At 43.1% G+C, this 25,681-nt stretch overlaps 1 long non-coding RNA gene across 1 annotated transcript; it reads right to left on the reverse strand.

Moving 5' to 3' along the window:
* Positions 1-21,613: 21,613 nt before the first annotated feature.
* LOC141502555 (uncharacterized) lies at positions 21,614-23,873 on the reverse strand. Its single transcript, XR_012472585.1, has 4 exons — positions 23,388-23,873; positions 23,269-23,304; positions 22,862-22,979; positions 21,614-21,931 (listed from the first exon to the last, which is right to left on the reverse strand). It is a non-coding gene; the product is annotated as an uncharacterized LOC141502555 (long non-coding RNA).
* Positions 23,874-25,681: the final 1,808 nt, after the last annotated feature.

The raw sequence follows: 25,681 nt of genomic DNA on the forward strand, positions 1-25,681 counted from the left end.
CTATTTCTCTTGGACGCTTTGGATACAGAGGTTTTGACTTTGTCATCTTCTGAGTGTATATTTTTATTCTCCATGGAACCAAAGTAATTTTCTATGGCCAGGTTCTTCTTTTTCTGTTGTTTGCTCATTTCCTTAACCTATGACTGATTTTCCACACTTCCAAGTCTTTGAGGGATTTTGGAACCCCCCCCCCCCGACAGGGACCTTAATTCCTTCAAGGTTTTATGAGAGGCTCTAACTGTTCTCTTGCCTGTGCTCTGATATATGGAGGATCAAAGGTCCTCCCCTATGCTCTGGAGCTGTGAGGAGGATCCCTGCTACTCTACATTTGTATGTGGGCCCAAACTGCAACCTGGATCTGAGTGTAGGCAAACAGCAGAGTCCTGCACCAGGGAGAGCAGAGAGACCTCTCCAATCTCCCCCAACCCCCTTATCATCTGTGGCCTCAGAACTCTGGAAGCAGCTGCTGGGTAGTTCCGCAGGTACTCAAGTCAACCCTGGTGATCCCTGGGCCAAGAGGTCTGGAAACCTCCCCTTTATTCAGGCACACAGGCACCCCTTGTGTTGTTCATGGATGATTGGATTTGTTTTGCTCTGGCATGGCTGGGATGCAGCTATTTCCAACTCCTAGTCCTAGTGAAAAAGACCTTTTCTGTGGATCTTCTAAGACATCTTGTACTGGGAAATTGCATCACTCAGTCTTTCTGTGGGTTCTGCATCTCCAAATATTGACTAGAGCCATAATTTGACAGCTTTTCAAGTGTTTTGTGGGACACATTTCTGGTAATTCTTGCCCTCACGCCACCATCTTGGATCTGCCTTCCTGACTTTTTTTTCTGACTAGTAAAAGAGGTTATTTTGTGGCTCATTTTTTTATCTCAACTTTATCAGTGAAAGGGCATTGCTTCAGAAAAATGAGAGCTAGGAAGACCTAACTTTAAAAAGACCAATTCAATTTCTCCCACTGCATTGCAGGCTATCTCTAGCTTTCCTGATCCAAATTTGACCACTGGATTCAGATGGCTCTGGAGGAGAAGGTAAAGCTGTTGACTTTGAACAGTCCTCCTTCACTTAATTCCAATTCACCTATACATGAAGACATCAACTTTCTGCTGTCAACTGTGCTCTTCAAGTGAAGATGACAAACAATTAAAACAACTAGAATGTACTAAGCAGCTATACCTGCAATGGGAGATATTCAGTGGAAATATTTTTCTTATTAAACTGTTTGATGAATTGACTATATATATTGTCTAAACAGTAACCTAATTGACTTTGGAGAGGCTTAGCTCAAGTTTGTTCAGCATTTCATTGATATCATGAATACAGTGCTGGGTCTGGAGTCAGGAAGACCTGAGTTCAAATGTGGTCTCAAACAATTGATATCTGTGTAACCATGGATATGTTACTTAACCCAGTTGACCTCCATTTTGTTATATGTGAAATGAGTTGGAGAAATCACACTGATAGGAAGCATTGAAGCTACATTTGACCTAAGATATTCCTGATGCCAGACTCATCACAAAAGAATATATCAAATCTGGAATATGATGGGGAAGAGAAAACTTGAATTAGCAAGTACCCATTCTGTACTTCACTGCCCAGCTAGCAACTTTGCAGATTATAATATTAATAGAGCAACTGACTTAAGATGGGCTAGTTATTGTCATTATGTGTTAAGAAATATTTTTTGGTGGGAAGAAAACATAAGTACGCCACTATAGCCCAATTTTCCAGTTTCAAAAAAGTCTGCTACTTGTTCATGATTTCAAATTAAGTATTCTCCCTCAGTTCTTTAGACACACATTACCTACAAACCTATTAACTGTACATAATAGTTGACTGCTTGTGAAACCTACTTATTTCACAGGTAAAGAATCAGGGACAAAAGGCAGGGATGGTCTCAAGGTAGTGTGAAAATAAGTACTTATTGTCATGGGGTGAACCCCATTTTCTTGCTTGCTACCACAAGGCTTTGTTCTCCATAAAGCCTTCTCTGATATCTCCAACAAGAAGTGTCCCATCTCCACCCTCATCCCTCAGATGTTCCTCGCCTCTTCTAGACATTGAATCTGTTTCTTGTTTCTAAAATCATTATTTATGTAGTTTGCATGGCATCATCTTTTGTCTCAATTCTTAACTAGACCTTAGTCATTGAAAGGACATTGCCTCAGACAAATTGAGACCAGGGAAAGATATTTTTTTAGAATGATCAATGTGACCCACTTCAACCCAGGTGAGTCATTAGAATTTATCTGGACTAATTTATTGATAATAGCCTCCAATGTCTCTGGAGGAGGGTGTGAATCTTAGTCATAGCCCCGCCTCATTGAAATCCAATTCACTGTAAAGTCACACACATGATGGCACTGATTGTCTCTGAAAAGCAAGGATTAGCAATAAAAATAACAATTTTCATGGCTTTAGAGCTAAAAGGTCAAAGAAGGCATGTATAGAAGCCCAGGGAATTAGAAAAGCAAATCCTAGGCCATCTTACCCTCCTATCACTTTCTTATAGTTTATGACTTTGGAACATTTTATCTTTACTTCAAACATCTTCCCTAAATCTATTTCTTTTCTTTTGGAAATAGTACATTTGTCTTATCAATTTGTTTTTAATTTTTATTAATTTATTATTTTTCAAATATTAGTATAATAATGATAATTAAGGCAGACAGATGTTACAGTGGAGCTGGGCCTAGAGTCAGGAAGACCAGAGTTCAAATCCAGTTAAAAACACTTAGTAGTTTTGTAACACTGGTTAAATCACTTAATCTTGCTAACTCAGTTTTCTTAACTGAAAAACTGCCTCATAGGTTTGTTATGAGGATCAAATGAGATCACACTTGCTAAGTGCTTAATATTAGGTACCTGGTAATATTAGGTGCTTAATTATTGCTTATTTCAGTGTACTCCAAAATTAATCTGGTCAAAGTTGTGTATAGAAATTCATTCAAATGATACATAGATTTTTTTTTATTTTCCATAATGAAGGAGAATATAATGTTCTTTTAGTATTATGTTTTTTCTATTTGAAAAAAATATTGAGATTATTGATCTAGTTGGAGTTTATTGTAAGGTAAGTATAACATATAGATCTCTAATTATTTTTGGCCAAGCAATTAGCTTCTCAATTGTTCCATTTTCCATTGATTTATTTTCAATATGAATTTAAAAAATACTGAAATTTGATATATGTATTGGGTACTATTTTTGTTCCTTTGATTTGATTTTCAACATAAAATGTACATTTTTGCATAAGAGGAGGTATCTTGCCCAAGTTACAATTAATGAGTAACTAGTAGAATTAGTATTATAGGGCAGGTTTGGATAGCAAAGAGTGTTTTGTTTCTAAATGGACTGATGCTGCATTTAAAGGAAGTGTTAGTAGTGTCACAGGAAGAGGGAGAGTCAGCATCACAGAAGAAATACTGAATATCAAGCATTTTGCAAACTGTAAAGAAATGTATAAAAACCAGCTATCATTATTATCATCATCATCACCATCATCTTCATCATATTACCTGAGCCTTCCACAGCTCTCCTGCTGAGGTCTAGCAATATTCATAGAAGAAAAAAAAGGAACTTGCAGGCTAATGTTTAACAAATACCTCTCCGGGAGGAATTGTATACATGTACGCTTAGCTTAAATCTACATTATTGTTTTAAGATTTTATTTATTTTTATTTATATGTTTCTAAAATATGCTAGTTTTATAGTAAGCATAATTCTCCCTCCCCCACAAAAATATAAAACCTTATGAAAAATAAAGACAAAGAAAGAGAAAAAGATGTGTTGCTGTCTGTCTTCTGATAACATCAGTTCTGTCTCAGGTGGATCACATTATTTATCATAAGTCCATTGTAGAAGTTACTTCCATATTTTTCCACATTTGCTGTTTCTATTTGGAATTCCCTCCAATCCCCACTACCATCTATTATATTTTATCTCTCCTTTCACTCTGTCCCTCTTCAAAAATGTACTGTGGGGCAGCAGAGTGGCACACTGGACAGAATCCCGGCTCTGGGGCCAGGAGCCCCCAAGCCCACATCCCACCCCACAGACTCAGAAACCATCCAGCACCTTGAAAAAAGTGAAAAATAAATTATGTCATAACTGACCATACTTTCCCATCATCTACCCTCTCCTCTATCACATACATCCCCCTGCCCCACTCCCTGTCCCTTTTCCTCTCCTTTTTCCTTTAGATTTCTATAGCCTATTAAGTGTGTGTTCTTCCCTCTTTGAGCAATTTCTGATGAGAATGAAGGCTCCCTCATTCCCCCTCACATTTCCCCTTTCCACATCATTGCAAAAGCTATTTTGTAACCCTTTTATATGAAATATCTTAGCCCATTCTACCTCTCCTTTATCTTTTTCCCTCTACGTTTCCCTTTCACCCATTAACTTCATTATTACAATATATTATCACTTCAAATTCAGTTCTCTCCTATGCCTCCTTTATAAAAGCTCCTTTTACTTGCTCTATTAAATGAGAAGATTCATAAGAGAATTATCAGCATCATTTTCCATGCAGGAATATATGTAGTTCATCATCACTAAAACCCTCATTATTTACCCTTCTTGTCCACCCTCTCTATGCTTTGCCTGAGTCCTGTACTTGAAGATCAAACTTTCTGTTTGGGTCTGATCATATCAACAGGAACATTTGAAATTCCCCTATTTCATTGAAAGTTCATCTTATCCCTTAGAAGATGATGTTCAGTTTTGGAGGGTAGGTGATTCTTGGATGCAATCCAAACTCTTTTGCCTTCCATAATATTGTATTCCAAACCCTACAAACCTTTAATGTGAATGCTGCTAAGTCCTGTGGGATCCTGACTGCAGCTTCACAATATTTGAATTGTGTCCTTCTGGCTGCTTGTAATACTTTCTCTTTGACTTGGGAGTACTGGAACATGGTTATGATATTCCTGAGGTTTGTTTTCTTGAATGCCTTTCTAGAGGAGATCAGTGAATTTGCTCAATTTCTATTTTGCCTTCTGCTGGTAGTATATTAAAGCAATTTTCCCATAGAAATTCTTTACCAATGAGGTCAAGGCCCTTTTCCTGATCCTGACTTTCAAGTAGAACAATAATTTTGAAATTACCTTTTCTAGATCTGTTTTCCATATAAGTTGTTTTTTTTAATCAGATATTTCACATTTTCTTCTAGTTTTTCATTCTTTTGGTGTTGAATTATTGTGTTTTGATTTCTCCCAGTCACCAGCTTGCTTTAGCTCCATTCTACAACTGAAGGATTTGTTTTTCTCAGAGAACTTTCTTATCTCCTTTCCCATCTGGCCAATTCTGCTTCTTAAAGCATTCATCTCTTCAATAACTTTTTGAATTGTTTTATCCATTTGACTTAAGCTGGTTTGTAACATCATATTTGCTTCAGCATTTCTTTGGATCTCCTTGACTAAGCTGCTGACTTCATTCTCATTGTTTTTCCTGCATCTCTCTCATTTCTTTTCCCAATTTTACTTCTATCTCACTTACTTGATTTTCAAAATCTTTCTTGAACTCTGTCATAGCCTGAGTGCAACATCTATATTTCATGGAGTCTTTAGAGGCAAAAATTTGGAATTTCTCATCTTCTGATTGTATGGTTTGGTCCTCCATGGGTCCAAAGTAATTGTCTATTGCCAGGTTCATTTTTTTTTGTTTATTCATTTCCCCAGCTTGTGGCTGGTGTTGGCTTGCTTCCTGAAATTTTTAGTATAATTGGTGTGTGAGACTCTGACTGCTCTCCTGGTCTGTGATTGACCACAAGCTCACTCCCTCTGCCCTGGGGAAGTCAAGGGTATCCCTGCTTTATGAGGGGCCTAGACTGCAAACAGGATCTGAATGTGCTCATAGCCCAAGAGTTCTGTTCCAGGGACAGAGGACAGACCTCAACAGTCTCCCTCCACTACCTAATCTTCCATGGACTTAGCCCTCAGGGCACAGCTGGTTGGGCCTTCCATGTAAATGGCTCCACTGGCCCCACTATAGTTTCCTGGATTCTGGGTTGTGGCACCTATGGCAGTCATGGACTGCACTGAACGCCTTGGCTTCATGCTCACTCTGGTGGTGGTATCCCTGCTGTTTTTACAAGTTGTACTTGGTGCTCCCTGAGGTGCAGGTCAGGAAACTGCTTAATGCTACCAGGAGCCTGTGCTCCTTAGGCTACCCAGGGCTGTTTCCAGGAGGATGAAGCTCTTTCATTCCTGTATGTTTGTGTCCCTCCAACTCCATGAAACAGAGTCTTCCCATTTTTTTCAAGGTTAACTTTGGTTGGAGAATGGCCCCACTGGATTTGTTACGGGTTCTGTCTCTCTAAAACTTAGAGTCATAATTCTAAAATTTTGAAATGTTTTGGAAAGAGCACCTAGGAGAGAATTTACTCCTGCAGCCATCTTGGTTTTGCCACCTCCATCTTTCTTATCCCTGTTAGTGAGATATATTTTTACTTTTGCTTTGTCTGAGATTGGGATTGCTGATGGTTTTTAACTTCAGCTAAAGAATAATATATTTTGCTCCAGTCTTTTACATTTATTATTTATTTTTCTGTTCCAAATATGTTTTCTGTAATCCATTAGGTTTATAATCCATTAGGCTATCAGCATCCATGTTACATGAGAGTTCATCCCATTCACATTAAAGTTAAGATTACTAACTCTATTTCCCTCTATGCTTTCCTTTCCTGGTTGATATATTTTCTTTCTTTTGCTTTCTCCCTGAACACCTCTCCGTGCACCCCACCCCACCCCTCCCCATGCACCTCACACTCCTTCTTCACTGCAGGCTACAACAATATTTTATAACCCATAAGAAATTTATGCTATTCCTTCTTTGGGTCAAATCTGTTGTTATTAGATTATTCAGTGTTCATTCCCTCCCTATATTTCCTCTACTATAATAAGCCTTTGTGCTTCTTAATGAGGTCTAATTTATCCTCTAAAGACTAACCCTCTAAATTTCTTCTTTCATTGTCTTCATTGTTTGAATTTGTCTTCCAACCACAACACCTCAGTTGGAATATAATCCTTTTATACATAAGGACAGTTCTTCAGTGTTAATTTATTTATCGATTGATTGATTGATGAGTCCCATGACATCATAGGCTTTTCATACTCCGAACCTCTGACTAAGAATACTTCCATCTTCTTTTCCATTGGAAATGCCCTGCTCAACATTGTTAAATAACATCAGATTGTAATCAATTTATGACACAACCTCTTTTCAAGTACCCTTAATAGACATACAATCCTCATGAGCTAAAGGATTATGTTCATCAAAATCACTTCATAAATCATTTATACCCTCCCCTTCTAAATACCCTCCTCATAATTGCAGCTAATTTTCAAGCAAAGTCAAATCACTTTGCGATCTATTTATGTCCAGTCTCTTCAAATACACTGCCTCCTTCTGTCTCTATTGTACTGAAAACCCCATTTTACTGAAGAATCAAGTTCTTTCTCCCTGTCGCTATAATACAGCTCTTCTTAACTTAAGCATCAAGTAAAGCAAGAGTATATCATGATGTGTTTATGTAGAGACATGCAACATATGCTCCCTGTGTCTCTAAAAAAAATCAATGCTTAAAACAAAATTACACCAGGAGACATTTAGTCCCATAGCCTCTAAATAGAATACCTACAACTCCATTCAGCCCTCCTTAGCTAAAGACTCAGCTCTTTCAAGGTCTAGCTATATGCACACCCTCTCTTTAAGAATGCTTCTTTTAACAATTCTAAGAGAGAGGGTGCACTGAAGTCAGAGAGTTGGGCTGAACCCACACAGAGACTGAAGAGACCTTGAGCACTGATTAGCTCATTGTTTGTCTGCTGTGTCTCATAAAGCTGCACACAATGATTGGCTGGGACTTTCCTTATGCTGCCTCCCTTTCACTTATGCTCCAGACCAGGGCAGGGGAAAGCACAGCACCTGGCCCCTCTGACTGCCCTCTGTGATTGACCAGAAGCACCAGAGGACTATCCAAACAGTAACTGTGCAGGGATGACGACTGAAAGGACAAAACCATCTGATCTTGGATTCTTGGTCCTCCCCCCTACACCAAAGCTCATGCTGACCCATGAGAAAAAGGATGGAGAAGAGTACTGTTGTGGGGAAATGAGGTTAAATTTCCTCTTTGATTTTAATGGAAATTGAGGACAAAGCTGACAAGGCCTTTAGAAATGCTAAAAAGCATATTTCTCCCCTTGGCAACTCCCACCTTATCCCCCAGTGCTAGTAACATTGAGGCCTAGAGAACTGAATGTGCTCATGTGAGTTTACTCACATCCTCTTAGGTTCAGAGGTTTCAAGGAAGGCAGAGGATTAGAGTTTGATACACCCACAATCCTTCTTTGCCTGGTAGGGGAAATTAAGGCCCAAGGCACTGAAAGAACATGTGTGAGATCACCAACACTTCTTTAGACATTAAGCTGACAATGTCCTGAGAGGTTTTGGAGCTCAAGTCCTTTGAGTAACTAACAATAGAAGTTGAGGACAAGGGACTCTAATAAATCTTTGGGAGATCTAGAGCTGAGAAAGTCTGCAGGGATGTTAAGAGTACAAGATCCCCTACTCTCAGTAAATGTGGAGGAAACTGATGCCTAGGGAGCTGAAGGGACCTATGTGAGATCCCAGCATCCTAGGCCTTGGGTTACAAGACAGTCATAGGTCTAAGAGTCCAATATACCTCCCACCTTTCAGTGACGGTATGGCAAATAGGTCTAGAAAACGGATTGGTGAGATCACACACAGACTGATAGGTATAAGGATTGGTGAGATCACACACAGACTGATAGGTATAAAAGTGACAAGGGATTCTGAGGTTTTAGAGTCCAAGAAATCCCTCTTGTCCCCTGTGACTGTGGTGATAACTGAGGTTTAGAATGCTGAGGGACTTGTGGGAAATCGCCACAGGCTCTTAGGTATAGAGGTAACATGGTTTTCAGAGACTTGAGAGAACAAGTCCTTTAATGACAGTAGGGGAAACTGAGACAAACCAGGAAAATCACCTTTATGAAATCACCCACAAGCACCTAGAGCAGTAGTTGACAAGCACTTCAGAGACATGTGAAACCAAGAAAATCGCTACTGAGACTTTAGGGGAAACAGATTTATGAAGGTTAAGAAGACATTTCTGAGAGCCTACAGATTCCTAGATATAGAACTAAAGAGGTCTTTGAAGGCCTTAGATGTTAAGAGACCCCACCAGCCCGTGTGAATTTAAGGGAAACGGAAGGGACCTCCTGAGAACACCCAGGAGCTATAAGGAGAGAGCTGAAAACACCTTCAGCGGTTTGGGACTACCTAGCCTCAAGATTATTAAAGGGGAAAATGAGACTTTGGGAACTGATAGGAGCTGGATGAGATGAGCAAGTTTCTTAGACATTTAACTGAAAAGGCCCTCAGAGATATTAACCTATGAGTCCTTCAAATTACTACAGAAAAAACTGGGGCCTAGGGAAACAAAGGAACCAGTAGGAGACACACACACAAAAGCCCCAAGCCTAGAGCTGACAATTTTAGAGATCAAAACACCTCCAACTTCAGTGGGGGTGTGGGAACCTGAGACCTAGGGAGTTTAACTGTATAAGATCACATAAAGGGTTCTAGGGCTAGAACTAACAATGTCTTCAGAAACCTTAATGTTTGACACCTCAATTGTCCCCCTCCCCCATTCCATGACTGTAGGTGAAATTGAGGCTGAGAGAAGTGAAGGGCGCTGCGTGAGAGCACCATGAATCTCTTAGGTATAGAAATGGAAGGCCCTTTGGAGGTTTTGAAAAATAAAACCTGATTATTAAAGGGAAAACTGAGCCCTGGGCAAGTGAAATACATGAGTGACAACATCAACATTCTATTAGGTTTAGAGATAAAAAGCCCTTCAGCAGATTTAGAAGCTAAGACATCCCTCCACTCACATTGTTACTGCAGGGGAAAATGAGGTCTAGGGAACTGAGGAGACTTTTATTGTGTATGACAAGACCTGAAAATAAATTAAACTACTACTTGCTATAATAATTAACAAAAGAATAAAAAGCTGATCATCTTTGAACACAATACGTGGCCTTTATTAAAATTCACTTGCCATTAAGGATCACGTTGACAAGGATTTCAAAATATTAAGCAAACAAGTCCCTCTATTAACTCAAGGGGAAATCTAGGCCAGCCCAACAGGTAGTTCTAATCCCAGTGCCACTGTTAACTGCTTTCCTCTTTCCTGGAGAGGTGACTCCTGGTGACCTGGAGAAGAAGAAGAATGAAGTGACTTGGATGGAATCCTTTATTCCCTTTGGTTGAATCAAAGGGTGCAAGCAGGGACTGGGACTTCAGGGACTGTAACTTAAGCAACTTCAAGGGGGACATCTAAGGAATCCTGATCTTCCTGCAAAAACAAAATGGATTAGAATCAAGGAAAAAATGGGCTTAATATCTTCAAATTTATACTTGATGAATTTCCATTTGCCTTTTGGCAGACTTGTCCCCATCAAACTGGCAAATCTTTAAAGAAAAGAACCATCAAAAATTATCAGACAACTGATACTGAGTGAGATAAGCAGAACCTGAAAAACATTGTACACCCTAACAGTAACACAGGGGTGGTGATCAGCCTTAATTGACTTGCTTGTTCCACCTGTTCAACAATCAGGGACAATTTGGGGCTGTCTGCAGTGAAGAATACCATCTGTATCCAGAGAAAGAACTGTGGAGTTTGATCAAAGACTAAGGACTATTCCCTTTAATTTAGGAAACAAAGCTGATGTCTTATTGTCTGATCTTTCTACCTACTATATTTGCTTTTTTCTTAAGGATATGATTTCTCTCTCACCACATAAAATTTGGATCAATGTAAACCCTGGAAACAATGTAAAGACTGGCAAACTGTGTTCTTTGGGAAGTCAGGGGAGGGATGTAAGATTAGGCGGAAAATGGTAAAATTCAAAATAAATAAAATATTTATAATTGAAAAAAATTGTTGACAGTAGGGCTCCTACTTCCTCATGACTGCCAAAACAACTCCCAACCACTTGTGTGGCAGCACTCCTGAAATCATTGTTCCTCATTCTGCTCTGACCCTCATAGCCAATCTGGGAAGTCCACTTTAGTGAATAGGACTAGCCCTCCCCACCAACTACAAACTGCTTAGTGTCTGACTCCCAAATATGCTTCTCTCATAGATTTGCCTCTCCATTTCCTTCTCTAATGCCTTTGTTTCTCCACAGCTATTGATGTCTCTCTCTCATAACATTCCACCTTCCTCTACCCACTGTCTATTTCTATCTATTTTCTGGTACTGTACTCTGTACCACTGGACTCACTCTTTCGCTCTTGTGTCTCTTTGTCTTATCGTCAAAATTGTTCTCTTCAATGACATCTCCATCTGAATGACGGTTCCCAGCTCTACCAGTGAGGTGCTGGTCCATGTAAAGGTGACCTGTGAAGAGAAATATACTGGGTCTCCTTACACATTTTAATTGGTAATGGTTGTTCCCATCTATGGCTACATGATATTTCTTGTGATAGAATACAGGTGGAGCTCGTGGGAGGGATTCACTAGCTGAATCACTGTTCACCATATCTGGCTGGCACCTTTTGAGGTGTGTCTTGGCCTATCTAAATGAAAACCCTCCATTTTCAAATTTATACCTTCATCTTCCATGCAAGAAGGCTGAGGGCCTAACAAAGGTGCTATGCCTGAGGTCCTTTCAATATGCCTTCACCACTGGCATCTGAATGAATGATGACATCATCAGGGCTGAAGAATAAACTTTGTAATTTCATATTCCCCAAGGTCTTCATTCAAACCACCACCTTCCTGATATATCAGATTTACCTTCAATCTTGTTTGATTCTTCATTCCCTAACGCTCCCTGCAACAGGGATGCCTCCATCCTGGGAAGCCTGAGGGACTCCTCAAGAGGTAGAGCTCTCTGGGGACCAGGAAGTAGGGGGGCACCCAGTTGGTGATACTGGCAACACACTTTAGAAAAGAAAATCAAGTCTTGTTCCCGCAAATGAAATTTCACCCAAGGGATTAGGGGATTGCGAATACTCAGAAGGCTTGATCCATTGCGGCTACCACAATCAGAAAGGATACGTTCAGTGCCCTGGACAGGAATCTAAATAATGGTATGTATTCTGGAGATGGATGGAAAAGGCAGAATCACATCTGAGTTTGATTTTCGTCCAATCACATTCAGCCCAGGGTACAGTAAGTAATCTGGAAGCAAGAATTTGGTCAATTATTAATTCTTTTTTGTGTCTGAGGCAGGTTTTGAATTAAGGTACCTGATTCCAGGAGTGGTGCTCTATCCAGTGTGCCATTTAGCCACCTGAGTTATTATTGCTACAGTCAGAGATCTGCCCCATTCCTGCCCCCTCACTGAATTTCCGATGTGACTTCCGTCAACATATGTGTATTTTCTCAGGAGAACAATGAGGAAGATCCACTGGATTGTCCATGGGAAAGATGGAGCATTCCCCTTATCGAGGGGGTGGGGGCAACTAGGGCCCAGGAAGTGAACAAATGAAAAGCTTCAACACTGCCGCAACCACCCCACCTCTTTCCTTTGGGTGCAAGACACACTGACCTGCCTCAGGACCTCTGGCATTCCTGAACACATGCAGCTTCCCCACAGGCTGCCTGTCCTCCAATCCGGGGGCGTCCATGATCTGGGGAGGGGAAGGGGAGAGGACCTCAGCCCAACAGGAGCCTCAGTTAGTCAGACAAGGAAGCTTGTAGCATTAGGAGGGGGCGGCGGGGCAGGGGCAACGCTCTTATTGGGAACAGCATCCCACAAGGGCCCGGGGAGAGCCGGGGAGAAGGCTTCCCTCCCGGGGAGACCGGGCCGAGGCCAGGGCGGAGAGACCCCGCAGAGGCTGCGGAGGAGCCCCAAGGCGGGCTCGGGCACTGCAGGCCACAGGACCCGGATCCAGTCACTCGGCTCCTCGGGGCTGGAAGGTTCCTCTTGTGTCCGAAGCGTGTGGCCTCAGAGAAGCGTCACTGCAGCCCCTGGTCACCTGCCAGTCACAGGCCACGGCCAAGCCGGGCAATGCAGCTCAGCGGGAGAGGATCCCAGGGGGCGGGATGAGCTGTGGGCACACCCTCGCTGGCGCCATCTTGTGGATTTCCCCCATCAGTCAAGCCTCCCTTCCCCCACAGCCCCAGGCCACCACAGGTATCTGAAGGGATGCCCATATATCCCCAAGATCCTCCATAGAGGTCCCCGGGTCTCGACCCATGGGATGCGGGCACAAAGAATACCAGAAACCCCCCCCCCCCCGCCCCGAGAAGACCTCCGGTCCCGAATGCTCTACAATGAGGCCGCGGGATCCAAATGGCACAAAAAGCATCAAGAGAAGAAAGCATATGGCCACACTGGACTCTGGTCCCTGCTCATGTGCCTCAGGAGAAGTTGAGAAAGTTATGTGCACTGGAGCTCTGATGCTGTGATTGGCTCCTTCTTCTTTCCCTCAGCGCCAATTCATCCAGTGATTGCTTGACATGTGGAGGCGGGACCATTCATGCAAACCGCCTCCTTCTTTCCTGTGCCTGCTGGGCTTTCACTTGAACTGCAGGCTTCAGGCGGGGCAGGACAGGGTGCAGGAGGCTCCCCCAGGCCACCAGGGTCCCCTCTGCTTGGTGCAGCCTCCACACTGGGGTCTTGCTGGGGGCTCCTGCTGGGCCGGGGGGGGGGGGGCACGAGGGACCGGAGCCCCCAGCCGCGGTGCTCCCTCTGTGACCCTGCTGAGGCCTGAGAAATAGGAGGGACGTGAGCCCGCTGGGAGGGCCGGGAGAAAGAAACGTCCCTCAAGCCCCTCTCCCTGCCGGGGTTGTAGGGGAGGCTGGGGCCCAGGGATCCTCCGGACCTGGCTGCAGATCACCCCCGAGCTCTGGTACTGACAGGGTCTGCACAAGTCCTGCACACCGCTCCCCTGCCCCCCCCCACACACTCATACACACACACACACACACACACACACACACACACACACACACACACACACACGCAGGGGCTGCAAGGGAAACCGAGGCTGAGGCAGCTGTTGGACTGGTAGAAGGTCACCCCTGTGCACTCTGAGGTGCATAGCCGACAAGGCCTCCAGATGTTTCAGCATCCAAGACACGGACCCTTACTGACCGTAAGGGAAACTGAGGCCCAGGGAGGAGAAGAGATCACTGACAGGCTCCTAGACCCACAGCTAAGATGGTTTGGAAAGGTTTTTACTATATGTTACTGTTTGCTATGAAAGCCAACAAGTAAGCAGAAAAAAAAAATTAACTTACAATAGAGTGTGCACACTTTATTATAAAGGGATCTTATAATTGAAATTTATTGTTTCATCTTAAAATCACTCTTATGTTCCTCTATATATAAGACATTTTTCTTTTCTTTTCATCTTTTAAAATATGTTTCTTGTAATTTTTCCACTTTCATGTAAAGATAGTTTAGAGCATTCATTTTTCGTTTGATATTGAGTTCCCACCTTTCCATTCCCAATCTCATTGACCATAAAACATCTGATAAGGGTAATATATGTACAATCAAGATAAAATATTACTCTATTAGTCCTTTGCTGAAAAATTGGAAAAAACTCACGAGAAAGAAATGAACCACAATTACTATTTTTTAAATTGCATTAAGTTACACAATACTAAAATATTCACAAGAGTAAATATAATAATCTCTCCGCCATAAAAATAGAACACCTCAGGAGAAATAAAGTAAAAGAAAGGCAAAAAAAGTGTTTTTGTCTGTATTATGATAACATCAGTTCTGTTAACAATAGATCACATTCTTTATCATGGGTCCATCAGAGAAGGTACTTCCACATTTTTCCAGTTACTGTTGCTGATTGTAATTCCCTAAATCCATTCTTCCCCACTACCTTCTATTATTTTCTCTCTCTCCTTTCACGCTGTCCTTCAGAAATATGCTATTGGGCAGCAGACTGGCACAGTGCACAGATCCCTGGCTCTGGGGCCAGGAGGCCCCAATTCAACATCCCACCACAGAGACTCAGAAACCACCCGGCCCTGTGGTCTCTGAGAGACCACCCAATGCCAGCACCTTGCAAAAAGATAAAAAAAATATGACATATCCAACCATCTTTTCTCATGATCTACCATCTCCTCTGTCACCTATGTCCCCCCTCCCCTCTCCCTGTCTCTTTTCTCTCCTTTTCCCTTTAGATTTCTCTACCCTATTAAGTGTGTGTGTTGTTCCCTCTCTGAGTCATTTCTCATGAGAATGAAGACTCCCACATTCCCCCTCACCTTTCCCCCTTCCACATCATTGCAAAACTATGTCTTGACCCTTTTACATGAAATACCTTAGCCCATTCCATCCTCTCCTTTCTCTTTCTCCCAGTACATTTCCCTTTCACACATTTTGCTCTATTAAATGAGGTTTCTATGAGTATTATCAGTATCATCTTTCCATGTGATTTCCATATCTTTCCATACATAGTTCATCATCATTAAAATCCTCATAATTTATTTACCCTTCTTGTCCACCCTCTCTAGGCTTCACATGAGTCCTGCTTTTGAAGATCAAACTTTGTGTTCACCTCTGATGATTTCAGCAGGAATATTTGAAATTCCCCTGGTTCATTGAAAGTCCATCTTTTTGCTTCAAAGAGGATGCTTACTTTTTTGGTGTAGGTGAATCTTGGTTGCATTCAAAACTCTTTTGCCTTCTGGAACGTTTTATTCCAAACCCTACGAGCCCTTAATATGAATGCTGATAAGTCCTGTGTGATCCTGACTGCAGCTACAGGATATTTGAATTGTGTCCTTCTGGATGCTTGTAATATTTCCTCTTTGACTTGGAATTTCTGAAACTTGCCTATAATATTCCTGGGGATTGTTTTACTGGATCTCTTTCCAGGGGAGATCAGTGAATTCTCTCAATTTCTATTTTGCCTTCTGCTTCTTGGATATCTGGGCAATTTTTCCATAGAAAGTCTTTAAAAATGACCTCAAGGCTCTTTTCGTGATCGGGATTTTCAGGTAACCCAATAATTTTGAAATAATCTTTTCTAGAACTGTTTTCAAGATTAGTTGGTTTTTTATGAGATATTTCATGTTTTCTTCTAGTTTTTCTATCTCTTGGTGTTGAATTATTGTCTTGCTTTCTCGCAAAGTCATTAGTCTCCTTTAGCTCCATTCTACATCTGAAGGATTTGTTTTCCTCAGAGAACTTTCTTATCTCCTTTTCCATCTGGCCAATTCTTCTTATTAAAGCATTCTTCAATTCTGTAAGTTTTTCTTTACTGTTTTGATCCTTTAAGCTCATTTTAACATGTTATTTTCTTCAGCATTTTTTAGGATCTCCTTGACTAAGTTGCTGACTTCATTTTCATGTTTTTCCTGCATCTCTCTCACTTCTTTTCCCAATTTTCCTTCTGTCTCCTTTACTTCCTTGATTTTCAAAATCTTTTTTGAGCTCTGTCATAGCCTGAGCCTAATTTCTATATTTCCTGGAGTCTTTAGAGGCAGAAGTTTGGACTTGCTCATCTTCAAATTGTATGGTTGGTTCCTACATGGGACCAAAGTAATTGTCTATGATCAGGTTCCTTTTATTTCTGTTTACTCATTTCCCCAGCCTGTGCCTGGTTTTGGGGTGCTTCCTGAGATTTTGAGTTTTTTTTTGGCACATCACCCAAGAAGGACCTCAGTGTGTGAGATTCTGACTGTTCTCCTGGTCTCTGAATGACCACAAGTTCACCCCCTCTATCCCACGCATGTGAGGGGTTGTCCCTGCTCTACTGGGGGGCCTAGACTGCTACCAGGGTCTGAATATAATCAGAGCCCCAGAGTCCTGTTCCAGGGATAGAAGATAGACCTCAGCAGTCTCCCTCTCCTCACTTAACTTCCACAGACTGAGCACTCAGGGGACAGCTGAATGGATGTTCCTGCTGTGTGGCTCCATTGGCTTGTTTCCTTTTCCTGGGTTCTGGGCTGCTACTGCTGTGGCAGCCATGGCCTGTACTGAAGACCTGGGCTTCATGTTCGCTCTGGTAGTGGTCTCCCTGCTGATCTTCCAAGTTGCGCTTGGTGCTCCTTGGGTGCAGGTCAGAGAACTGCTTCTGCTACCAGGAACCCATGATCCTAGTCCCCCCGGAACTTTTTCCAGGAGGATGAAGGTCCTTCCATCAGGTGGGCTGCTGCCCTTCCAACCCCGTGGAACAGAGCCTTTGTGTTATTTTCCAGGTTTCCTTGGGCTGGAGAATTGCATCACTGGATATTTCTGTGGGTTCTGTCTCTCAAAAATTCAATTAGAGTCCCAAAATTTGAAGGTTTTTGAAGAATTTTGGAGAGAACACCTAGGAGTGAATGTACTCCTGCCACCATCTGGGTTTTGCACCCCCCCCCAACTTCCATATCTTTTTTTTTCCCTATAGTTTTTGCAAGGTAATGGGGGTAAATGGCTTCACCCAGGCCACACATCTAGGTAATTATTAAGTGTCTGAGGCCAGATTTGAACTCAGCTACTCCTCACTCCAGGGCCAGTCTTCTTTCCACTGCATTACCTAGTGACCCCTTCCCCCTCATCCCTTTTGATAAGATCTATTTTTAATGATCAACCCTGAGATCAGGATTGATAACCCTGATTTTGTTTAACTTCAACAGAAGAATAATATCTTTTGCTCCAATCTCTTCTTTTACTGTGTATTTTTCTGCTTCTAACATGTCTCCAGTAATCCAATAGGTTTTTTCTTCCCTAGGCTATCAACTTCCATGTTACAGGAGAGTTCATCCCCTTCACATTAAAGTTAGGATTACTAACTCTGTATTTCCCTCCATGCTGTCTTTCCTCATTTATACATTTTTCTTTCTTTTCCTTTCACCCTTAACCCCCCATGACCGCCCCCCCACCTTGCCAATGGCATCCACTCCTTCTTCTCTCTAGGTTTCAACAAATTTTAATAGCCCATAGGAAATTTATGATATTCACTCTTTAGGTCAAAACTGTTGTCAGTAGATTATTCAGTGTTCATTCCCTCCTTGCTTTCCCTCTACCTCAATAAGCCTTTATGCTTCTCCATGAGGTCTTATTTATCTTCTAATGACTAACCCTGTAAAATTCTAATTTTTTTGTTTTTGTTTTGTTTTAACCTTACCTTCTAACCACAACACCTCGGTTGAAATATAATCCTTTTATAGAGAAGGACAATTCTCCAGGGTTAATTTATTTATTGATTGATGATTCACATGGCCTCATATACATTTGGTACCCACAACCTCTAAGTCTACTTCCGTCTTCTTTCCCTTTAGAAATACACTGTTTAATAGTCATCTATAATATCAAATTATAATGAATTTATGACACACCCTTTTTTCAAATACCTTTTATAGACATGCAGTCCTCATGAGCTGAAGGATTATATTCATCAAAATCACTTCATAAAACATTTATGCCCTCCCCCTCTAAATACCCTTGCAACAATTATAGCTAAATTATCCAGTAAAACCATTTTATGATCTATTTATGACCAGCCTCTTAAAATACACTGCCTCCTTCTGTCTCTATAGAACTGCAATCCTCATTTTACTGAAGGATCAAGTTCGCTCTCCCTCTGTCTCTATAATCTTACAGCTCTCCTTAACTAAAGTATCAAGTAAAGCAGGATTACATCATGATTTCATTAGGTACATACCCTCAACATATGCTCCCTCTGTCTCTTAAAAAAAAAACATTTAAAACAAAATAACTTCAAAATCATTTATTCCCATAGCATCTAAGTAGACTCCCTACAGCTCCATTCAACCCTCCTTAGCTAAAGCAAAGACTCAACTCTTTCAAGGTCTATCTATATGCACAGCCTCACTTTAAGTATGCTTACTTTAACAATTCTAAGAGAGAGGGTGCACTGAAATCAGAGAGTTGTCTTGAAAGCACGGCAAGTATGGTTTATATAGATTTTAACCATAATTCTCCCTCCCTAATCCCCTCCCACTTGAACCTATTGGGCTTTTGGGGGGTAAAACCAAATTGGGGAAAATCTACCCCAGCAACAAACAGAAAGAAAAGAAGGAGATGTTTTCATGTTTTTTCCCCCAGATACTGAAAAAGTTCTAGTGATCTTCATCAATTATCTTAACCAGAATGAAATAATGTCCATGGTTAAAATGTCCTCCAAGTCAGTAAAATAGTCTTATCATAAAATATGTGCATGATTTTCCATTTTTTTAACTCAAAGCAATGGGGTTAAGTGAATTGCCCATGGTCACACACCTAGGTAATTAATAAGTGTCTGAGGTCAGATTTGAAAACAGGTACTCCTTCCTCCAGATCAGATGCTTTATCCAATATACCACCTAACTGCCCAGTCACAGTTATTGAAAGAGACTGAAGAGACCTTGAGCTCTGATTATGTGATTGGTTCTGTCTGCTGAGCCTCAAGAAAACTGCACACAATTATTGGATAAACCCTGCATTATGCTCCTTTCACTTGGGCTCTAGACCAGTGTAGGGGGAAGGACAGCCAATGGCACCTGGCCCATCTGACTGCTCTCTCTGATTGACTAGAAGCTCCAGAGTAGTATTCAAACAGTAACCTTGCAAGGCTGAATACTGAAGGGAGCAAACCTTCTGCTCCTGGATTCTTGGGTCTCCCAACCTCCCCCAATCCATGGACCCTACTGACCCCTGAAAAAATAGGATAGAGAAGGGGACTTTTATGGGTAAATGAGCTATAATTTAATCCTTTTACTTCAAAGGAAATTGAGGACCAGGCTGACAAGGACTTTAGAAATACTAAGAATCAAATTTCTCGCCCTGACAACTACCACCTTACCCCCCACCCCCATGCTAGTGACACTGAGGCCTAGAGATCTGAATGAGTCCATGTGAATTTACTCACAGCCTCTTAGGTTCAGAGGTAACAAGGAATTCAGAGGATTAGAGTTTGAGACCCTCACAACCTTCTTTGACTGGTAGGGGAAATTAAGACTCAAGGCACTGAAAGGACTTGTGTGAAATCACCAACACTTCTATAGACATTAAGCTGACAATGCCCTCAGAGGTTTTGGAACACAAGACCTTTGGGTAACTAACAATAAAAGTTGAGGACAAGGGACTTTAAGAAACCTGTGTGAGATCTGGAGCTGAGAAGGTCTGCAGGGATGTTAGAGAAGAAGACCCCCTACTTTCAGTAAATGTGGGGGAAAATGATGCCTAAGAAGCTGAAGGCACCTTTCTGAGATCACAGAGTCCTAGGCATTGGGCTACAAGGCATTCGGAGGTCTTAAGGGTCCAATATAAGTTCCTCTTTTCACAGTGATTGTAGGGGAAACTGAGGTCTAGAAAACAAATGGGTGAGATCACATACAGATTGATAGGTATAAAAGTGAGAAGGGATTCTAAGGTTTTAGAGTCCAAGAGATGCTTCTTGTCCCCTGTGACTGTAGTGATGACTGAGGTGTAGAATGCTGAGGGACTTGTGGGAAATCACCACAGGGTCTTGGGTACACAGGTGACATGGATTTCAGAGACGTGAGAGAACAAGCCCCTTTAATGACAGTAGGTGAAACTGAGATAAAGCAGGTAACACACTTTCACAAAATCACCCACAAGCACCTAGGTCAGTAGTTGACCAGGCCTTCAGAGACATTAGAAACCAAGACAACCACCACTGAGACTTTAGTGGAAACAGATTTATGGAGGTTAAAAAGACAGTTATGCGAGCCTATAGATTCCTAGATATAGAACTAAAAAGGTCATTGAAGGCCTTACATGTTGGGATATGGTACCAGCCCCTGTGAATATAAGGGAAACTGAAGGTACCTCCATGATAACACCCAGTAGATCTAAGGAGAGAGCTGAAAACACCCTTAGAGGTTTGGGACTACATAGCTTTGAGATTATTAAAGGGGAAAATGAGACTTAGGGAACTGATGGGACCTGGGTGAGATGAGCAACAGTTTCTTAGACATTTAGCTGAAAAGCCCCTCAGAGATATTAACCTATGAGTCTTTCAAATTACTACAGAAAAAAGCCTAGGGAATCAAAAGAACCAGTAGGAGATCACACAACAGTTCCCCAAGCCTAGAGCTCACAGTTTTAGAGACCAAAACACCTCCACCTTCAGTGTGGGTGTGGGAAACTGACACCTAGGGAGTTTACCTGTGTAAGATCACATCAAGGGTTCTAGGACTAGATCTAACAAGGTCTTCAGAAACTTTAGAGTTTGACCCCTCAAGCAGTCCCTACTCCATACCATGATTATAGGAGAAAGTAAGACTGAGAGAAGTGAAGAGAACCATGTGAGAGCACCTGGAATCTCATAGGTATAGAAATGGAAAGCACTTTGAAGGTTTTGAACAATAAAACCTTCTGATTATTAAAGGGGAAACTGAGCCCTGGGCAATGGAAAGATATAACTGACATCATCAACATTTTGTTAGGCTTAGAGTTGAAAAGCCCTTCAACAGATTTAGAGTCTAAGACACCCCTCACCCTCCCATTGGCAATACAGGGACAAATGAGTTCTAGGGAACTGAAGAGACTTCTGTGTGTGTGTGCCAAGACCTTAAAATAATTTAAACTACAACTTGCTATAAAAATAGCAACAGAACACTGTTAATCTGTGAAAACAATGCGTGGCCTTTATTAAAATAAACATGCCCTTAAGGATCACACTGACAAGGATTTCAAAAGTTTAAGCAAACAAAATCCCTCTATTAACTCCAGGGAAAATCTCGACCAGCCAAGCCGGTAGTTCTAATCCCAGTGCCACTGTTAACTGCTTTCCTCTTCCCCAGAGAGGTGAATTCTGGGGACCTGGAGAGGAAGAAGAATGAAGTGGTTTGGATGGTCTCTGCTATTCCCTTTGGGTGATTCAAAGGGTGCAAACAAGGACTGGGACTTCAGGGACTGGAACTTAAGCAACTTAAAGGGGGCACATCTGAGGAATCCTGGTCTTCCTATAAAAAAGAATGGATAAGGATCAAGGAAAAGATGGGATTAATCTCCTCAAATTTAAGCTCTATGAATTTTCATTTGCTCTTTTGTTTTCTTTTACCCCTGAAACTGGCAATTCTTCAAAGAAAAGAACCATCAAAATTATGAAACACTTGATGCTGAGTGAGATGAGCAGAAACAGAAAAACACTGCACACACTAACAGTAACATTGGGGTGAGGATCAACCTTGATGGACTCTAGCAGTGCAACAATGAGGCACAATTTCGGCTCTCTGCAATGGAGAATACCATTTCTATCCAGAGAAAGAACTGTGGAGTTTGACCAAAGACCAAGTACAATTATCTTTAATGTATAACAAACTAATATCTTATCTTATTGTCTGATTGTGCTATCGCTTTTACTTTGTTTCTTCCTTAAGGAATATGATTTCTCTCTCATCACATTAAATTTGAATCAATGTACACCATGGAAACGATGTAAAGACTGGTAAACTTCCGATTCTGGTGAGGGGAGTAGGCAACTGAGATTAAGGGAAAAATTATAAAACTCAAAAAAGATATAAGCTTTATAATTCAAAAAATCATTGTCAGACATTAGGACTTCTACTTCCTCATGAATTCCAAGAAGAGCTCCCGACCATATGTGTGTCAGGACTCCTGAAATCATTGGTCCTGCTTCTAGTCTGACCCCCATAGCCAATATAGGAAGTCCACTTTGCTGAACAGGACTAGCCCTCCCCACCAAATACAAAATCCTTGGTGTCTGTCTATCCATTAGATGTCTTTCTCAGAGGTTTGCCTCCCCATTTTCTTGTTTAATGCCTGTGTTTCTCCACTGGTTTTGATGTCTCTCTCTGAACATTCCACCTTCCTGTACCCACTGTGTGTCTCTATCCAATTTCTGGTAGTGCTCTGTGTACCACTGGACTCACTTTTTTTGTTCTTGTGTCTCTTTGTCTCATTAGTCAAAATTGATCTCTTCATTGATATCTGCTTCTGAATTACTGTTTCCATCTCTACCAGTGAGGCGATGATCCTTCTCAAGATGCCCTGTGGAAAGAATTCTGTTGGGACCTCTTCCTCATTTTTACATGTAATGTTTGTCCACACCTATGGGTACCTGATCTATCCTCTGAGAGAATGCAGGTGGAGCTAGTGGGATAGAGTCTTCTTCACTAGCTGAATCACTGTTTGCCACATTTGGCTGGCACCTTTCCAAGTGTGCCTTAGTCTATCTCAATGAAAAACCCTCCACTTCCAAATACAGTACCTTCATCTTCCACAGAAGAAGGCTGAGTGCCTAGCAAAGGTGCTACACCTGAGGTCCTTTCAAAATTACCTTCATCACTGGCATCTGAATGGATGATGACATCACCTAGGGAGAAGAATAAACTTTGTAATTTGATATTCCCCAAGGCCTTCTTTCCACCCACCACCTTCCTGACATGTCAGATTTACCTTCAATTTCGTTTGAATCTTCAGCTGATAAAGCTCCCCGCAACTGGAGTGCCTCCATCCCTGGAAGCCTGAGGGGCTCTTCAACTGTTAGAGGCCTCTGGGGATCAGGAAGTAGGGGGGCACCCAGGTGGTGATACTGGCAACGCACTTTAGCAAAGCGAAGCCATTCTTGGTCCTTCAACTGGTAGTACAACCAAGGGTATAGGGGCCTTCGAGGTCTCAGAAGGCTTGAACCATTGACACTACCACAATCACAAAGGATAGGAGCCCAGCCTGGGATTGGAATCTTAATAATTGCATGAAGTCTGGAGATGGATGGAAAAGGCAGAATCACTGTAGAGGTTGATCTTCGGCCAATCACATTCTCCCCAGGGTACAGCAAGAAATCTGGTCGGAAAACTTTGATGAGTTATTAGTGCTACAGTCAGAGATCTGCCCCATTCCTTCCCCTCACTGAATTTCCCATGTGACTTTCCCAATCACACATGTGTGTTTTCTCTCAGGAGAACAATGAGGAAGTTCCACTGGATTTTCAATGGGAAAGATGGAGAATTCACAATATCTGCGGGCTGGGGGCAAGTAGGGACCATTAAATGAACAAATGAAAGGTTTCATCCGGCTCCAACCACCCACCCATTTCCTATGGGTCCAAGACACACTGACCTTTCTCAGGACCCCTGGCACTCCTGATCACACGCAGCAACCCCACAGGCTGCTCGTCCTCCAAACTGGGGCCCTCCATGACCTGGGAAGGGGAAGGGGAGGAGACCCCAGCCCAGCAGGAGCCTCAGTTAGTCATACAAGGAAGCTTCTAGCATTAGGAGGAGGGGGCGGCGGGGCAGGGCAACGCTCTTATTGGGAACAGCATCCCACAAGGGCCTGGGGAGAGCCGAGGAGAAGGCTTCCCTCCCGGGTAGACAGGGCCGAGGCCAGGGCGGAGAGACCCCGCAGAGGCTGCGGAGAAGCCCCAAGGCGGGCTCGGGCACTGCAGCCTACAGGACCTGGATGCAGTCACTCGGCTCCTCGGGGGCCAGAAGTTCCTCTTGTGTCCGAAGCGCATGGCAGCGTCACTGCAGCCCCTGGGCACCTGCCAGTCAGTGGCCGTGGCCAAGCCGGGAGACGCGACACAGATTCAGTGAGGGAGGGGATCCCAGGCGGCGGGCTGAGCTGTAGACACACTCTCCCTGGCGCCATCTTGTGGACACGCCCAGGCAGTTACGGCCTCCCTTCCCCCACCCCACCTGGACACTGCCTCCCTGGGAGCCATCTTGTGGACATACCCAGTCAGTCAGGGCCTCCCTTCCCCCACCCAACCAGGCCACCACAGGTGTCTGAAGAGACTCCCATATGTCCCTGAGATCCTCCATCGAGGTCCCCTGGGCTGGACCCGTGAGCTGCGGGCACAAAGAATACCAGAAATCACCACTGAGAAGACCTCCGGTCTGGAATGTTCTACCATGAGGCCGCGCGATCCAAATGCATCGAGAGCAGGTAGAGAAGGAAGCTCATGGACGCACTGGATTCTGGTCCGGGCACATGTGACTCATGATCTCTTGAGAGCGTGAAGTGACCTCGAGCACTGTGGCTGTGATTGGCTCCTTCTTCTTTCCCTCAGCACCAATTCATCCAGTGATTGCTTGACATGGGGAGGTGGGACCATTCATGCAAACTGCCTCCTTCTTTCCTGTGCAGGGTGGGGTGGGGGAGGGGGGGGGAGGGGAGGGGTGGGGGAGGGGTGGGGAGGGGGGGAGGGGTGGGGGAGCAGCGGGTCCCCCAGGCCCCCCAGCCACCTCTGCTTGGTGCAACCTCCAGACTGGGGCCTTGCTGGGGGCACCTGCTGGGCCTGGGGCACGAGGGACCAGAGCCCCCAGCCGCGGTGCTCCCTCTGTGACCCTGCTGAGGCCTGAGAAATAGGAGGGACGTGAGCCCGCTGGGAGGGCCGGGAGAAAGAAACGTCCCTCAAGCCCCTCTCCCTGCCGGGGTTGTAGGGGAGGCTGGGGCCCAGGGATCCTCCGGACCTGGCTGCAGATCACCCCCGAGCTCTGGTACTGGCAGGGTCTGCACAAGTCCTGCACACCGCTCCCCTGCCCACACACACTCATACACACACACACACACACACAGACACACACACACACACACACACACACACACACACACACGCAGGGGCTGCAAGGGAAACCGAGGCTGAGGCAGCTGTTGGACTGGTAGAAGGTCACCCCTGTGCACTCTGAGGTGCATAGCCGACCAGGCCTCCAGATGTTTCAGCATCCAAGACACTGACCCTTCCCTGA

The sequence above is a fragment of the Macrotis lagotis genome, chromosome X (genome assembly GCF_037893015.1).
Source record: "Macrotis lagotis isolate mMagLag1 chromosome X, bilby.v1.9.chrom.fasta, whole genome shotgun sequence".
NCBI classification, from domain to species: Eukaryota; Metazoa; Chordata; class Mammalia; order Peramelemorphia; family Peramelidae; genus Macrotis; species Macrotis lagotis.